The 16,889-nt window shown below is 47.7% G+C and overlaps 12 non-coding genes across 12 annotated transcripts; all 12 read left to right on the top strand.

Moving 5' to 3' along the window:
* The first annotated feature begins 352 nt into the window (after window positions 1-352).
* On the top strand, window positions 353-543 carry LOC142730000 (U2 spliceosomal RNA). Its single transcript, XR_012878675.1, has one exon. It is a non-coding gene; the product is annotated as a U2 spliceosomal RNA (small nuclear RNA).
* A 1,304-nt stretch (window positions 544-1,847) lies between these two features.
* Window positions 1,848-2,038, top strand: LOC142729999 (U2 spliceosomal RNA). The gene has a single exon (XR_012878674.1). It is a non-coding gene; the product is annotated as a U2 spliceosomal RNA (small nuclear RNA).
* Window positions 2,039-3,326: 1,288 nt separating this feature from the next.
* On the top strand, window positions 3,327-3,517 carry LOC142729998 (U2 spliceosomal RNA). The gene has a single exon (XR_012878673.1). It is a non-coding gene; the product is annotated as a U2 spliceosomal RNA (small nuclear RNA).
* Window positions 3,518-4,778: 1,261 nt separating this feature from the next.
* On the top strand, window positions 4,779-4,969 carry LOC142730014 (U2 spliceosomal RNA). The gene has a single exon (XR_012878688.1). It is a non-coding gene; the product is annotated as a U2 spliceosomal RNA (small nuclear RNA).
* Window positions 4,970-6,253: 1,284 nt separating this feature from the next.
* LOC142729962 (U2 spliceosomal RNA) lies at window positions 6,254-6,444 on the top strand. Its single transcript, XR_012878643.1, has one exon. It is a non-coding gene; the product is annotated as a U2 spliceosomal RNA (small nuclear RNA).
* A 1,312-nt stretch (window positions 6,445-7,756) lies between these two features.
* On the top strand, window positions 7,757-7,947 carry LOC142729997 (U2 spliceosomal RNA). Its single transcript, XR_012878672.1, has one exon. It is a non-coding gene; the product is annotated as a U2 spliceosomal RNA (small nuclear RNA).
* Window positions 7,948-9,259: 1,312 nt separating this feature from the next.
* On the top strand, window positions 9,260-9,450 carry LOC142729966 (U2 spliceosomal RNA). The gene has a single exon (XR_012878646.1). It is a non-coding gene; the product is annotated as a U2 spliceosomal RNA (small nuclear RNA).
* Window positions 9,451-10,734: 1,284 nt separating this feature from the next.
* On the top strand, window positions 10,735-10,925 carry LOC142729995 (U2 spliceosomal RNA). Its single transcript, XR_012878671.1, has one exon. It is a non-coding gene; the product is annotated as a U2 spliceosomal RNA (small nuclear RNA).
* A 1,288-nt stretch (window positions 10,926-12,213) lies between these two features.
* LOC142729994 (U2 spliceosomal RNA) lies at window positions 12,214-12,404 on the top strand. The gene has a single exon (XR_012878670.1). It is a non-coding gene; the product is annotated as a U2 spliceosomal RNA (small nuclear RNA).
* A 1,257-nt stretch (window positions 12,405-13,661) lies between these two features.
* LOC142729956 (U2 spliceosomal RNA) lies at window positions 13,662-13,852 on the top strand. The gene has a single exon (XR_012878637.1). It is a non-coding gene; the product is annotated as a U2 spliceosomal RNA (small nuclear RNA).
* Window positions 13,853-15,105: 1,253 nt separating this feature from the next.
* Window positions 15,106-15,296, top strand: LOC142730002 (U2 spliceosomal RNA). Its single transcript, XR_012878677.1, has one exon. It is a non-coding gene; the product is annotated as a U2 spliceosomal RNA (small nuclear RNA).
* A 1,284-nt stretch (window positions 15,297-16,580) lies between these two features.
* LOC142729993 (U2 spliceosomal RNA) lies at window positions 16,581-16,771 on the top strand. The gene has a single exon (XR_012878669.1). It is a non-coding gene; the product is annotated as a U2 spliceosomal RNA (small nuclear RNA).
* The last annotated feature ends 118 nt before the right edge of the window (window positions 16,772-16,889 follow it).

The following is a 16,889-nucleotide window of genomic DNA, read 5'->3' as shown; positions in this document are numbered from 1 at the left end:
AGCACTGGACTGGACTGGATTACAGCTGATGCAAGGTGTGAAGGAACAAGGGGTGGCTGTGGGCATGCACTTGCTGCCGCTGCCAGTGTTTATCTGCATGGCAGCAGGGCATTTGGGCGTTGCCAGGAAGGCGTTTTTATGTAGATTCCTCCTCTTTCAGCACTGCATTGTGGTGCAAGCAAAAGAAGCAAATCCTGTCTGGCTTCCTCTCCGGCCTTTATTCACCTCCCGTGTAGCTGTGAGTGTGTGAGCCTGCAGGGCCCCATGGAATTGCCTAGAAGTAGGCTGAATCGCTGCAAGGGCTGAACAGCAGTATCGGGCAGGCTCGGGCAACGCGCGGCCCGTTCGGGTTATCGCTTCTCGGCCTTTTGGCTAAGATCAAGTGTAGTATCTGTTCTTATCAGTTTAATATCTGATACGTCCCCTATCTGGGGACCATATATTAAATGGATTTTTAGAACAGGGAGATGGAAATAGAGCTTGCTCTGTCCACTCCACGCATTGACCTGGTATTGCAGTATTTCCAGGACCGGTGCACCCTTTCCTTATGTGTTGACTAAAAGCAGATTCCAAAAGTGTTTTTTGTCTTTGCTATTGTTTCTGTCTTTCTGAAGGGATCTCCCCTTTTAATCCCATTATTTCAACACCTGTTGGACAATGCATGAGTGATAATGAGCTCATTGATTAAATGCAATTAATGAATAGATTGCCACCTCTTGTTGTGTGTCGTCTGTGTTTCTGTGTTTCCGGCATTTCACATTGGAACACCTCATTCACCTTCCTTGTCTTCTCTCCGCCCTCCCTTTTAGGTAAGTTAAAGAGCTGCACCTGAGCCAGCCACTGATTGATTGATTGATTGATTGATTGATTGATTGATTGATTGATTGATTGATTGATTGATTGATTGATGCAGCACAACAGTCAAATAGTGGAGTGGAGTAGGGGAACAGCAAACAGCCAATAAAGCAGCCCGCCCGCTCGCCTGCCCGCCACAATGGACCTACCTGTGTACACTAGATGGATGTGATGGAATGTACTGTCGTCCCTACATTTCAAGAAGAAGTAAGAATTGCAGTTGCAACAAAGCCTTGCTTGCCTACAAAGAGAGCAGCAATTTGGATTTGTTACTATGTTACCTAGAAGAATAACAAACTGTGCAAGGATGGAGGTTGTAGGAGCAAGGAGAAGTTGTCTGTAAAGTTGGTGGATGCCTATTTTCCATTTTGCAGTCCCTTGTCTCCCTCTTGTGGCCTCCTGGAGGCAACTAGCTGTGCAAAAAAAAGACAGCCTGGCGGCCGGCTGTTGCAGTGTTGCCCTCTCAGGCAACACTGAGTGACTGACTGAGCCTCACCGTCTTATATAAAGTTCAGACGGAACTTTGCACGTGTCATAGTGGAGCCCTCAGGATTCCAGAGCCAGCTTTCTGACATCATAATGGGGCCTCAGAGATAAAAGCCTGGGTCCAGGCAGTGTTGGTCAGTGCTGCTCAGCAGGCAGCACTGGACTGGACTGGATTACAGCTGATACAAGGTGTGAAGGAACAAGGGGTGGCTGTGGGCATGCACTTGCTGCCGCTGCCAGTGTTTATCTGCATGGCAGCAGGGCATTTGGGCGTTGCCAGGAAGGCGTTTTTATGTAGATTCCTCCTCTTTCAGCACTGCATTGTGGTGCAAGCAAAAGAAGCAAATCCTGTCTGGCTTCCTCTCCGGCCTTTATTCACCTCCCGTGTAGCTGTGAGTGTGTGAGCCTGCAGGGCCCCATGGAATTGCCTAGAAGTAGGCTGAATCGCTGCAAGGGCTGAACAGCAGTATCGGGCAGGCTCGGGCAACGCGCGGCCCGTTCGGGTTATCGCTTCTCGGCCTTTTGGCTAAGATCAAGTGTAGTATCTGTTCTTATCAGTTTAATATCTGATACGTCCCCTATCTGGGGACCATATATTAAATGGATTTTTAGAACAGGGAGATGGAAATAGAGCTTGCTCTGTCCACTCCACGCATTGACCTGGTATTGCAGTATTTCCAGGACCGGTGCACCCTTTCCTTATGTGTTGACTAAAAGCAGATTCCAAAAGTGTTTTTTGTCTTTGCTATTGTTTCTGTCTTTCTGAAGGGATCTCCCCTTTTAATCCCATTATTTCAACACCTGTTGGACAATGCATGAGTGATAATGAGCTCATTGATTAAATGCAATTAATGAATAGATTGCCACCTCTTGTTGTGTGTCGTCTGTGTTTCTGTGTTTCCGGCATTTCACATTGGAACACCTCATTCACCTTCCTTGTCTTCTCTCCGCCCTCCCTTTTAGGTAAGTTAAAGAGCTGCACCTGAGCCAGCCACTGATTGATTGATTGATTGATTGATTGATTGATTGATTGATTGATTGATTGATGCAGCACAACAGTCAAATAGTGGAGTGGAGTAGGGGAACAGCAAACAGCCAATAAAGCAGCCCGCCCGCTCGCCTGCCCGCCACAATGGACCTACCTGTGTACACTAGATGGATGTGATGGAATGTACTGTCGTCCCTACATTTCAAGAAGAAGTAAGAATTGCAGTTGCAACAAAGCCTTGCTTGCCTACAAAGAGAGCAGCAATTTGGATTTGTTACTATGTTACCTAGAAGAATAACAAACTGTGCAAGGATGGAGGTTGTAGGAGCAAGGAGAAGTTGTCTGTAAAGTTGGTGGATGCCTATTTTCCATTTTGCAGTCCCTTGTCTCCCTCTTGTGGCCTCCTGGAGGCAACTAGCTGTGCAAAAAAAAGACAGCCTGGCGGCCGGCTGTTGCAGTGTTGCCCTCTCAGGCAACACTGAGTGACTGACTGAGCCTCACCGTCTTATATAAAGTTCAGACGGAACTTTGCACGTGTCATAGTGGAGCCCTCAGGATTCCAGAGCCAGCTTTCTGACATCATAATGGGGCCTCAGAGATAAAAGCCTGGGCCCAGGCAGTGTTGGTCAGTGCTGCTCAGCAGGCAGCACTGGACTGGACTGGATTACAGCTGATACAAGGTGTGAAGGAACAAGGGGTGGCTGTGGGCATGCACTTGCTGCCGCTGCCAGTGTTTATCTGCATGGCAGCAGGGCATTTGGGCGTTGCCAGGAAGGCGTTTTTATGTAGATTCCTCCTCTTTCAGCACTGCATTGTGGTGCAAGCAAAAGAAGCAAATCCTGTCTGGCTTCCTCTCCGGCCTTTATTCACCTCCCGTGTAGCTGTGAGTGTGTGAGCCTGCAGGGCCCCATGGAATTGCCTAGAAGTAGGCTGAATCGCTGCAAGGGCTGAACAGCAGTATCGGGCAGGCTCGGGCAACGCGCGGCCCGTTCGGGTTATCGCTTCTCGGCCTTTTGGCTAAGATCAAGTGTAGTATCTGTTCTTATCAGTTTAATATCTGATACGTCCCCTATCTGGGGACCATATATTAAATGGATTTTTAGAACAGGGAGATGGAAATAGAGCTTGCTCTGTCCACTCCACGCATTGACCTGGTATTGCAGTATTTCCAGGACCGGTGCACCCTTTCCTTATGTGTTGACTAAAAGCAGATTCCAAAAGTGTTTTTTGTCTTTGCTATTGTTTCTGTCTTTCTGAAGGGATCTCCCCTTTTAATCCCATTATTTCAACACCTGTTGGACAATGCATGAGTGATAATGAGCTCATTGATTAAATGCAATTAATGAATAGATTGCCACCTCTTGTTGTGTGTCTTCTGTGTTTCCGGCATTTCACATTGGAACACCTCATTCACCTTCCTTGTCTTCTCTCCGCCCTCCCTTTTAGGTAAGTTAAAGAGCTGCACCTAAGCCAGCCACTGATTGATTGATTGATTGATTGATTGATTGATTGATTGATTGATTGATTGATTGATTGATGCAGCACAACAGTCAAATAGTGGAGTGGAGTAGGGGAACAGCAAACAGCCAATAAAGCAGCCCGCCCGCTCGCCTGCCCGCCACAATGGACCTACCTGTGTACACTAGATGGATGTGATGGAATGTACTGTCGTCCCTACATTTCAAGAAGAAGTAAGAATTGCAGTTGCAACAAAGCCTTGCTTGCCTACAAAGAGAGCAGCAATTTGGATTTGTTACTATGTTACCTAGAAGAATAACAAACTGTGCAAGGATGGAGGTTGTAGGAGCAAGGAGAAGTTGTCTGTAAAGTTGGTGGATGCCTATTTTCCATTTTGCAGTCCCTTGTCTCCCTCTTGTGGCCTCCTGGAGGCAACTAGCTGTGCAAAAAAAAGACAGCCTGGCGGCCGGCTGTTGCAGTGTTGCCCTCTCAGGCAACACTGAGTGACTGACTGAGCCTCACCGTCTTATATAAAGTTCAGACGGAACTTTGCACGTGTCATAGTGGAGCCCTCAGGATTCCAGAGCCAGCTTTCTGACATCATAATGGGGCCTCAGAGATAAAAGCCTGGGCCCAGGCAGTGTTGGTCAGTGCTGCTCAGCAGGCAGCACTGGACTGGACTGGATTACAGCTGATACAAGGTGTGAAGGAACAAGGGGTGGCTGTGGGCATGCACTTGCTGCCGCTGCCAGTGTTTATCTGCATGGCAGCAGGGCATTTGGGCGTTGCCAGGAAGGCGTTTTTATGTAGATTCCTCCTCTTTCAGCACTGCATTGTGGTGCAAGCAAAAGAAGCAAATCCTGTCTGGCTTCTAGCTGTGAGTGTGTGAGCCTGCAGGGCCCCATGGAATTGCCTAGAAGTAGGCTGAATCGCTGCAAGGGCTGAACAGCAGTATCGGGCAGGCTCGGGCAACGCGCGGCCCGTTCGGGTTATCGCTTCTCGGCCTTTTGGCTAAGATCAAGTGTAGTATCTGTTCTTATCAGTTTAATATCTGATACGTCCCCTATCTGGGGACCATATATTAAATGGATTTTTAGAACGGGGAGATGGAACTAGAGCTTGCTCTGTCCACTCCACGCATTGACCTGGTATTGCAGTATTTCCAGGACCGGTGCACCCTTTCCTTATGTGTTGACTAAAAGCAGATTCCAAAAGTGTTTTTTGTCTTTGCTATTGTTTCTGTCTTTCTGAAGGGATCTCCCCTTTTAATCCCATTATTTCAACACCTGTTGGACAATGCATGAGTGATAATGAGCTCATTGATTAAATGCAATTAATGAATAGATTGCCACCTCTTGTTGTGTGTCGTCTGTGTTTCTGTGTTTCCGGCATTTCACATTGGAACACCTCATTCACCTTCCTTGTCTTCTCTCCGCCCTCCCTTTTAGGTAAGTTAAAGAGCTGCACCTGAGCCAGCCACTGATTGATTGATTGATTGATTGATTGATTGATTGATTGATTGATTGATGCAGCACAACAGTCAAATAGTGGAGTGGAGTAGGGGAACAGCAAACAGCCAATAAAGCAGCCCGCCCGCTCGCCTGCCCGCCACAATGGACCTACCTGTGTACACTAGATGGATGTGATGGAATGTACTGTCGTCCCTACATTTCAAGAAGAAGTAAGAATTGCAGTTGCAACAAAGCCTTGCTTGCCTACAAAGAGAGCAGCAATTTGGATTTGTTACTATGTTACCTAGAAGAATAACAAACTGTGCAAGGATGGAGGTTGTAGGAGCAAGGAGAAGTTGTCTGTAAAGTTGGTGGATGCCTATTTTCCATTTTGCAGTCCCTTGTCTCCCTCTTGTGGCCTCCTGGAGGCAACTAGCTGTGCAAAAAAAAGACAGCCTGGCGGCCGGCTGTTGCAGTGTTGCCCTCTCAGGCAACACTGAGTGACTGACTGAGCCTCACCGTCTTATATAAAGTTCAGACGGAACTTTGCACGTGTCATAGTGGAGCCCTCAGGATTCCAGAGCCAGCTTTCTGACATCATAATGGGGCCTCAGAGATAAAAGCCTGGGCCCAGGCAGTGTTGGTCAGTGCTGCTCAGCAGGCAGCACTGGACTGGACTGGATTACAGCTGATACAAGGTGTGAAGGAACAAGGGGTGGCTGTGGGCATGCACTTGCTGCCGCTGCCAGTGTTTATCTGCATGGCAGCAGGGCATTTGGGCGTTGCCAGGAAGGCGTTTTTATGTAGATTCCTCCTCTTTCAGCACTGCATTGTGGTGCAAGCAAAAGAAGCAAATCCTGTCTGGCTTCCTCTCCGGCCTTTATTCACCTCCCGTGTAGCTGTGAGTGTGTGAGCCTGCAGGGCCCCATGGAATTGCCTAGAAGTAGGCTGAATCGCTGCAAGGGCTGAACAGCAGTATCGGGCAGGCTCGGGCAACGCGCGGCCCGTTCGGGTTATCGCTTCTCTGCCTTTTGGCTAAGATCAAGTGTAGTATCTGTTCTTATCAGTTTAATATCTGATACGTCCCCTATCTGGGGACCATATATTAAATGGATTTTTAGAACAGGGAGATGGAAATAGAGCTTGCTCTGTCCACTCCACGCATTGACCTGGTATTGCAGTATTTCCAGGACCGGTGCACCCTTTCCTTATGTGTTGACTAAAAGCAGATTCCAAAAGTGTTTTTTGTCTTTGCTATTGTTTCTGTCTTTCTGAAGGGATCTCCCCTTTTAATCCCATTATTTCAACACCTGTTGGACAATGCATGAGTGATAATGAGCTCATTGATTAAATGCAATTAATGAATAGATTGCCACCTCTTGTTGTGTGTCGTCTGTGTTTCTGTGTTTCCGGCATTTCACATTGGAACACCTCATTCACCTTCCTTGTCTTCTCTCCGCCCTCCCTTTTAGGTAAGTTAAAGAGCTGCACCTGAGCCAGCCACTGATTGATTGATTGATTGATTGATTGATTGATTGATTGATTGATTGATTGATTGATTGATTGATTGATTGATTGATGCAGCACAACAGTCAAATAGTGGAGTGGAGTAGGGGAACAGCAAACAGCCAATAAAGCAGCCCGCCCGCTCGCCTGCCCGCCACAATGGACCTACCTGTGTACACTAGATGGATGTGATGGAATGTACTGTCGTCCCTACATTTCAAGAAGAAGTAAGAATTGCAGTTGCAACAAAGCCTTGCTTGCCTACAAAGAGAGCAGCAATTTGGATTTGTTACTATGTTACCTAGAAGAATAACAAACTGTGCAAGGATGGAGGTTGTAGGAGCAAGGAGAAGTTGTCTGTAAAGTTGGTGGATGCCTATTTTCCATTTTGCAGTCCCTTGTCTCCCTCTTGTGGCCTCCTGGAGGCAACTAGCTGTGCAAAAAAAAGACAGCCTGGCGGCCGGCTGTTGCAGTGTTGCCCTCTCAGGCAACACTGAGTGACTGACTGAGCCTCACCGTCTTATATAAAGTTCAGACGGAACTTTGCACGTGTCATAGTGGAGCCCTCAGGATTCCAGAGCCAGCTTTCTGACATCATAATGGGGCCTCAGAGATAAAAGCCTGGGCCCAGGCAGTGTTGGTCAGTGCTGCTCAGCAGGCAGCACTGGACTGGACTGGATTACAGCTGATACAAGGTGTGAAGGAACAAGGGGTGGCTGTGGGCATGCACTTGCTGCCGCTGCCAGTGTTTATCTGCATGGCAGCAGGGCATTTGGGCGTTGCCAGGAAGGCGTTTTTATGTAGATTCCTCCTCTTTCAGCACTGCATTGTGGTGCAAGCAAAAGAAGCAAATCCTGTCTGGCTTCCTCTCCGGCCTTTATTCACCTCCCGTGTAGCTGTGAGTGTGTGAGCCTGCAGGGCCCCATGGAATTGCCTAGAAGTAGGCTGAATCGCTGCAAGGGCTGAACAGCAGTATCGGGCAGGCTCGGGCAACGCGCGGCCCGTTCGGGTTATCGCTTCTCGGCCTTTTGGCTAAGATCAAGTGTAGTATCTGTTCTTATCAGTTTAATATCTGATACGTCCCCTATCTGGGGACCATATATTAAATGGATTTTTAGAACAGGGAGATGGAAATAGAGCTTGCTCTGTCCACTCCACGCATTGACCTGGTATTGCAGTATTTCCAGGACCGGTGCACCCTTTCCTTATGTGTTGACTAAAAGCAGATTCCAAAAGTGTTTTTTGTCTTTGCTATTGTTTCTGTCTTTCTGAAGGGATCTCCCCTTTTAATCCCATTATTTCAACACCTGTTGGACAATGCATGAGTGATAATGAGCTCATTGATTAAATGCAATTAATGAATAGATTGCCACCTCTTGTTGTGTGTCGTCTGTGTTTCTGTGTTTCCGGCATTTCACATTGGAACACCTCATTCACCTTCCTTGTCTTCTCTCCGCCCTCCCTTTTAGGTAAGTTAAAGAGCTGCACCTGAGCCAGCCACTGATTGATTGATTGATTGATTGATTGATTGATTGATTGATTGATTGATTGATTGATTGATTGATTGATTGATTGATGCAGCACAACAGTCAAATAGTGGAGTGGAGTAGGGGAACAGCAAACAGCCAATAAAGCAGCCCGCCCGCTCGCCTGCCCGCCACAATGGACCTACCTGTGTACACTAGATGGATGTGATGGAATGTACTGTCGTCCCTACATTTCAAGAAGAAGTAAGAATTGCAGTTGCAACAAAGCCTTGCTTGCCTACAAAGAGAGCAGCAATTTGGATTTGTTACTATGTTACCTAGAAGAATAACAAACTGTGCAAGGATGGAGGTTGTAGGAGCAAGGAGAAGTTGTCTGTAAAGTTGGTGGATGCCTATTTTCCATTTTGCAGTCCCTTGTCTCCCTCTTGTGGCCTCCTGGAGGCAACTAGCTGTGCAAAAAAAAGACAGCCTGGCGGCCGGCTGTTGCAGTGTTGCCCTCTCAGGCAACACTGAGTGACTGACTGAGCCTCACCGTCTTATATAAAGTTCAGACGGAACTTTGCACGTGTCATAGTGGAGCCCTCAGGATTCCAGAGCCAGCTTTCTGACATCATAATGGGGCCTCAGAGATAAAAGCCTGGGCCCAGGCAGTGTTGGTCAGTGCTGCTCAGCAGGCAGCACTGGACTGGACTGGATTACAGCTGATACAAGGTGTGAAGGAACAAGGGGTGGCTGTGGGCATGCACTTGCTGCCGCTGCCAGTGTTTATCTGCATGGCAGCAGGGCATTTGGGCGTTGCCAGGAAGGCGTTTTTATGTAGATTCCTCCTCTTTCAGCACTGCATTGTGGTGCAAGCAAAAGAAGCAAATCCTGTCTGGCTTCCTCTCCGGCCTTTATTCACCTCCCGTGTAGCTGTGAGTGTGTGAGCCTGCAGGGCCCCATGGAATTGCCTAGAAGTAGGCTGAATCGCTGCAAGGGCTGAACAGCAGTATCGGGCAGGCTCGGGCAACGCGCGGCCCGTTCGGGTTATCGCTTCTCGGCCTTTTGGCTAAGATCAAGTGTAGTATCTGTTCTTATCAGTTTAATATCTGATACGTCCCCTATCTGGGGACCATATATTAAATGGATTTTTAGAACAGGGAGATGGAAATAGAGCTTGCTCTGTCCATTCCACGCATTGACCTGGTATTGCAGTATTTCCAGGACCGGTGCACCCTTTCCTTATGTGTTGACTAAAAGCAGATTCCAAAAGTGTTTTTTGTCTTTGCTATTGTTTCTGTCTTTCTGAAGGGATCTCCCCTTTTAATCCCATTATTTCAACACCTGTTGGACAATGCATGAGTGATAATGAGCTCATTGATTAAATGCAATTAATGAATAGATTGCCACCTCTTGTTGTGTGTCGTCTGTGTTTCTGTGTTTCCGGCATTTCACATTGGAACACCTCATTCACCTTCCTTGTCTTCTCTCCGCCCTCCCTTTTAGGTAAGTTAAAGAGCTGCACCTGAGCCAGCCACTGATTGATTGATTGATTGATTGATTGATTGATTGATTGATTGATTGATGCAGCACAACAGTCAAATAGTGGAGTGGAGTAGGGGAACAGCAAACAGCCAATAAAGCAGCCCGCCCGCTCGCCTGCCCGCCACAATGGACCTACCTGTGTACACTAGATGGATGTGATGGAATGTACTGTCGTCCCTACATTTCAAGAAGAAGTAAGAATTGCAGTTGCAACAAAGCCTTGCTTGCCTACAAAGAGAGCAGCAATTTAGATTTGTTACTATGTTACCTAGAAGAATAACAAACTGTGCAAGGATGGAGGTTGTAGGAGCAAGGAGAAGTTGTCTGTAAAGTTGGTGGATGCCTATTTTCCATTTTGCAGTCCCTTGTCTCCCTCTTGTGGCCTCCTGGAGGCAACTAGCTGTGCAAAAAAAAGACAGCCTGGCGGCCGGCTGTTGCAGTGTTGCCCTCTCAGGCAACACTGAGTGACTGACTGAGCCTCACCGTCTTATATAAAGTTCAGACGGAACTTTGCACGTGTCATAGTGGAGCCCTCAGGATTCCAGAGCCAGCTTTCTGACATCATAATGGGGCCTCAGAGATAAAAGCCTGGGCCCAGGCAGTGTTGGTCAGTGCTGCTCAGCAGGCAGCACTGGACTGGACTGGATTACAGCTGATACAAGGTGTGAAGGAACAAGGGGTGGCTGTGGGCATGCACTTGCTGCCGCTGCCAGTGTTTATCTGCATGGCAGCAGGGCATTTGGGCGTTGCCAGGAAGGCGTTTTTATGTAGATTCCTCCTCTTTCAGCACTGCATTGTGGTGCAAGCAAAAGAAGCAAATCCTGTCTGGCTTCCTCTCCGGCCTTTATTCACCTCCCGTGTAGCTGTGAGTGTGTGAGCCTGCAGGGCCCCATGGAATTGCCTAGAAGTAGGCTGAATCGCTGCAAGGGCTGAACAGCAGTATCGGGCAGGCTCGGGCAACGCGCGGCCCGTTCGGGTTATCGCTTCTCGGCCTTTTGGCTAAGATCAAGTGTAGTATCTGTTCTTATCAGTTTAATATCTGATACGTCCCCTATCTGGGGACCATATATTAAATGGATTTTTAGAACAGGGAGATGGAAATAGAGCTTGCTCTGTCCACTCCACGCATTGACCTGGTATTGCAGTATTTCCAGGACCGGTGCACCCTTTCCTTATGTGTTGACTAAAAGCAGATTCCAAAAGTGTTTTTTGTCTTTGCTATTGTTTCTGTCTTTCTGAAGGGATCTCCCCTTTTAATCCCATTATTTCAACACCTGTTGGACAATGCATGAGTGATAATGAGCTCATTGATTAAATGCAATTAATGAATAGATTGCCACCTCTTGTTGTGTGTCGTCTGTGTTTCTGTGTTTCCGGCATTTCACATTGGAACACCTCATTCACCTTCCTTGTCTTCTCTCCGCCCTCCCTTTTAGGTAAGTTAAAGAGCTGCACCTGAGCCAGCCACTGATTGATTGATTGATTGATTGATTGATTGATTGATTGATTGATTGATTGATGCAGCACAACAGTCAAATAGTGGAGTGGAGTAGGGGAACAGCAAACAGCCAATAAAGCAGCCCGCCCGCTCGCCTGCCCGCCACAATGGACCTACCTGTGTACACTAGATGGATGTGATGGAATGTACTGTCGTCCCTACATTTCAAGAAGAAGTAAGAATTGCAGTTGCAACAAAGCCTTGCTTGCCTACAAAGAGAGCAGCAATTTAGATTTGTTACTATGTTACCTAGAAGAATAACAAACTGTGCAAGGATGGAGGTTGTAGGAGCAAGGAGAAGTTGTCTGTAAAGTTGGTGGATGCCTATTTTCCATTTTGCAGTCCCTTGTCTCCCTCTTGTGGCCTCCTGGAGGCAACTAGCTGTGCAAAAAAAAGACAGCCTGGCGGCCGGCTGTTGCAGTGTTGCCCTCTCAGGCAACACTGAGTGACTGACTGAGCCTCACCGTCTTATATAAAGTTCAGACGGAACTTTGCACGTGTCATAGTGGAGCCCTCAGGATTCCAGAGCCAGCTTTCTGACATCATAATGGGGCCTCAGAGATAAAAGCCTGGGCCCAGGCAGTGTTGGTCAGTGCTGCTCAGCAGGCAGCACTGGACTGGACTGGATTACAGCTGATACAAGGTGTGAAGGAACAAGGGGTGGCTGTGGGCATGCACTTGCTGCCGCTGCCAGTGTTTATCTGCATGGCAGCAGGGCATTTGGGCGTTGCCAGGAAGGCGTTTTTATGTAGATTCCTCCTCTTTCAGCACTGCATTGTGGTGCAAGCAAAAGAAGCAAATCCTGTCTGGCTTCCTCTCCGGCCTTTATTCACCTCCCGTGTAGCTGTGAGTGTGTGAGCCTGCAGGGCCCCATGGAATTGCCTAGAAGTAGGCTGAATCGCTGCAAGGGCTGAACAGCAGTATCGGGCAGGCTCGGGCAACGCGCGGCCCGTTCGGGTTATCGCTTCTCGGCCTTTTGGCTAAGATCAAGTGTAGTATCTGTTCTTATCAGTTTAATATCTGATACGTCCCCTATCTGGGGACCATATATTAAATGGATTTTTAGAACAGGGAGATGGAAATAGAGCTTGCTCTGTCCACTCCACGCATTGACCTGGTATTGCAGTATTTCCAGGACCGGTGCACCCTTTCCTTATGTGTTGACTAAAAGCAGATTCCAAAAGTGTTTTTTGTCTTTGCTATTGTTTCTGTCTTTCTGAAGGGATCTCCCCTTTTAATCCCATTATTTCAACACCTGTTGGACAATGCATGAGTGATAATGAGCTCATTGATTAAATGCAATTAATGAATAGATTGCCACCTCTTGTTGTGTGTCGTCTGTGTTTCTGTGTTTCCGGCATTTCACATTGGAACACCTCATTCACCTTCCTTGTCTTCTCTCCGCCCTCCCTTTTAGGTAAGTTAAAGAGCTGCACCTGAGCCAGCCACTGATTGATTGATTGATTGATTGATTGATTGATTGATTGATTGATTGATGCAGCACAACAGTCAAATAGTGGAGTGGAGTAGGGGAACAGCAAACAGCCAATAAAGCAGCCCGCCCGCTCGCCTGCCCGCCACAATGGACCTACCTGTGTACACTAGATGGATGTGATGGAATGTACTGTCGTCCCTACATTTCAAGAAGAAGTAAGAATTGCAGTTGCAACAAAGCCTTGCTTGCCTACAAAGAGAGCAGCAATTTGGATTTGTTACTATGTTACCTAGAAGAATAACAAACTGTGCAAGGATGGAGGTTGTAGGAGCAAGGAGAAGTTGTCTGTAAAGTTGGTGGATGCCTATTTTCCATTTTGCAGTCCCTTGTCTCCCTCTTGTGGCCTCCTGGAGGCAACTAGCTGTGCAAAAAAAAGACAGCCTGGCGGCCGGCTGTTGCAGTGTTGCCCTCTCAGGCAACACTGAGTGACTGACTGAGCCTCACCGTCTTATATAAAGTTCAGACGGAACTTTGCACGTGTCATAGTGGAGCCCTCAGGATTCCAGAGCCAGCTTTCTGACATCATAATGGGGCCTCAGAGATAAAAGCCTGGGCCCAGGCAGTGTTGGTCAGTGCTGCTCAGCAGGCAGCACTGGACTGGACTGGATTACAGCTGATACAAGGTGTGAAGGAACAAGGGGTGGCTGTGGGCATGCACTTGCTGCCGCTGCCAGTGTTTATCTGCATGGCAGCAGGGCATTTGGGCGTTGCCAGGAAGGCGTTTTTATGTAGATTCCTCCTCTTTCAGCACTGCATTGTGGTGCAAGCAAAAGAAGCAAATCCTGTCTGGCTTCTAGCTGTGAGTGTGTGAGCCTGCAGGGCCCCATGGAATTGCCTAGAAGTAGGCTGAATCGCTGCAAGGGCTGAACAGCAGTATCGGGCAGGCTCGGGCAACGCGCGGCCCGTTCGGGTTATCGCTTCTCGGCCTTTTGGCTAAGATCAAGTGTAGTATCTGTTCTTATCAGTTTAATATCTGATACGTCCCCTATCTGGGGACCATATATTAAATGGATTTTTAGAACGGGGAGATGGAAATAGAGCTTGCTCTGTCCACTCCACGCATTGACCTGGTATTGCAGTATTTCCAGGACCGGTGCACCCTTTCCTTATGTGTTGACTAAAAGCAGATTCCAAAAGTGTTTTTTGTCTTTGCTATTGTTTCTGTCTTTCTGAAGGGATCTCCCCTTTTAATCCCATTATTTCAACACCTGTTGGACAATGCATGAGTGATAATGAGCTCATTGATTAAATGCAATTAATGAATAGATTGCCACCTCTTGTTGTGTGTCGTCTGTGTTTCTGTGTTTCCGGCATTTCACATTGGAACACCTCATTCACCTTCCTTGTCTTCTCTCCGCCCTCCCTTTTAGGTAAGTTAAAGAGCTGCACCTGAGCCAGCCACTGATTGATTGATTGATTGATTGATTGATTGATTGATTGATTGATGCAGCACAACAGTCAAATAGTGGAGTGGAGTAGGGGAACAGCAAACAGCCAATAAAGCAGCCCGCCCGCTCGCCTGCCCGCCACAATGGACCTACCTGTGTACACTAGATGGATGTGATGGAATGTACTGTCGTCCCTACATTTCAAGAAGAAGTAAGAATTGCAGTTGCAACAAAGCCTTGCTTGCCTACAAAGAGAGCAGCAATTTGGATTTGTTACTATGTTACCTAGAAGAATAACAAACTGTGCAAGGATGGAGGTTGTAGGAGCAAGGAGAAGTTGTCTGTAAAGTTGGTGGATGCCTATTTTCCATTTTGCAGTCCCTTGTCTCCCTCTTGTGGCCTCCTGGAGGCAACTAGCTGTGCAAAAAAAAGACAGCCTGGCGGCCGGCTGTTGCAGTGTTGCCCTCTCAGGCAACACTGAGTGACTGACTGAGCCTCACCGTCTTATATAAAGTTCAGACGGAACTTTGCACGTGTCATAGTGGAGCCCTCAGGATTCCAGAGCCAGCTTTCTGACATCATAATGGGGCCTCAGAGATAAAAGCCTGGGCCCAGGCAGTGTTGGTCAGTGCTGCTCAGCAGGCAGCACTGGACTGGACTGGATTACAGCTGATACAAGGTGTGAAGGAACAAGGGGTGGCTGTGGGCATGCACTTGCTGCCGCTGCCAGTGTTTATCTGCATGGCAGCAGGGCATTTGGGCGTTGCCAGGAAGGCGTTTTTATGTAGATTCCTCCTCTTTCAGCACTGCATTGTGGTGCAAGCAAAAGAAGCAAATCCTGTCTGGCTTCTAGCTGTGAGTGTGTGAGCCTGCAGGGCCCCATGGAATTGCCTAGAAGTAGGCTGAATCGCTGCAAGGGCTGAACAGCAGTATCGGGCAGGCTCGGGCAACGCGCGGCCCGTTCGGGTTATCGCTTCTCGGCCTTTTGGCTAAGATCAAGTGTAGTATCTGTTCTTATCAGTTTAATATCTGATACGTCCCCTATCTGGGGACCATATATTAAATGGATTTTTAGAACGGGGAGATGGAACTAGAGCTTGCTCTGTCCACTCCACGCATTGACCTGGTATTGCAGTATTTCCAGGACCGGTGCACCCTTTCCTTATGTGTTGACTAAAAGCAGATTCCAAAAGTGTTTTTTGTCTTTGCTATTGTTTCTGTCTTTCTGAAGGGATCTCCCCTTTTAATCCCATTATTTCAACACCTGTTGGACAATGCATGAGTGATAATGAGCTCATTGATTAAATGCAATTAATGAATAGATTGCCACCTCTTGTTGTGTGTCGTCTGTGTTTCTGTGTTTCCGGCATTTCACATTGGAACACCTCATTCACCTTCCTTGTCTTCTCTCCGCCCTCCCTTTTAGGTAAGTTAAAGAGCTGCACCTGAGCCAGCCACTGATTGATTGATTGATTGATTGATTGATTGATTGATTGATTGATTGATGCAGCACAACAGTCAAATAGTGGAGTGGAGTAGGGGAACAGCAAACAGCCAATAAAGCAGCCCGCCCGCTCGCCTGCCCGCCACAATGGACCTACCTGTGTACACTAGATGGATGTGATGGAATGTACTGTCGTCCCTACATTTCAAGAAGAAGTAAGAATTGCAGTTGCAACAAAGCCTTGCTTGCCTACAAAGAGAGCAGCAATTTGGATTTGTTACTATGTTACCTAGAAGAATAACAAACTGTGCAAGGATGGAGGTTGTAGGAGCAAGGAGAAGTTGTCTGTAAAGTTGGTGGATGCCTATTTTCCATTTTGCAGTCCCTTGTCTCCCTCTTGTGGCCTCCTGGAGGCAACTAGCTGTGCAAAAAAAAGACAGCCTGGCGGCCGGCTGTTGCAGTGTTGCCCTCTCAGGCAACACTGAGTGACTGACTGAGCCTCACCGTCTTATATAAAGTTCAGACGGAACTTTGCACGTGTCATAGTGGAGCCCTCAGGATTCCAGAGCCAGCTTTCTGACATCATAATGGGGCCTCAGAGATAAAAGCCTGGGCCCAGGCAGTGTTGGTCAGTGCTGCTCAGCAGGCAGCACTGGACTGGACTGGATTACAGCTGATACAAGGTGTGAAGGAACAAGGGGTGGCTGTGGGCATGCACTTGCTGCCGCTGCCAGTGTTTATCTGCATGGCAGCAGGGCATTTGGGCGTTGCCAGGAAGGCGTTTTTATGTAGATTCCTCCTCTTTCAGCACTGCATTGTGGTGCAAGCAAAATAAGCAAATCCTGTCTGGCTTCCTCTCCGGCCTTTATTCACCTCCCGTGTAGCTGTGAGTGTGTGAGCCTGCAGGGCCACATGGAATTGCCTAGAAGTAGGCTGAATCGCTGCAAGGGCTGAACAGCAGTATCGGGCAGGCTCGGGCAACGCGCGGCCCGTTCGGGTTATCGCTTCTCGGCCTTTTGGCTAAGATCAAGTGTAGTATCTGTTCTTATCAGTTTAATATCTGATACGTCCCCTATCTGGGGACCATATATTAAATGGATTTTTAGAACAGGGAGATGGAAATAGAGCTTGCTCTGTCCACTCCACGCATTGACCTGGTATTGCAGTATTTCCAGGACCGGTGCACCCTTTCCTTATGTGTTGACTAAAAGCAGATTCCAAAAGTGTTTTTTGTCTTTGCTATTGTTTCTGTCTTTCTGAAGGGATCTCCCCTTTTAATCCCATTATTTCAACACCTGTTGGACAATGC

This window comes from Rhinoderma darwinii, unplaced genomic scaffold (assembly GCF_050947455.1).
Source record: "Rhinoderma darwinii isolate aRhiDar2 unplaced genomic scaffold, aRhiDar2.hap1 Scaffold_737, whole genome shotgun sequence".
Taxonomy (NCBI): Eukaryota; Metazoa; Chordata; class Amphibia; order Anura; family Rhinodermatidae; genus Rhinoderma; species Rhinoderma darwinii.
Note: the sequence above shows the minus strand (reverse complement) of the source record. Positions and strands in the feature narration are given on the sequence as shown.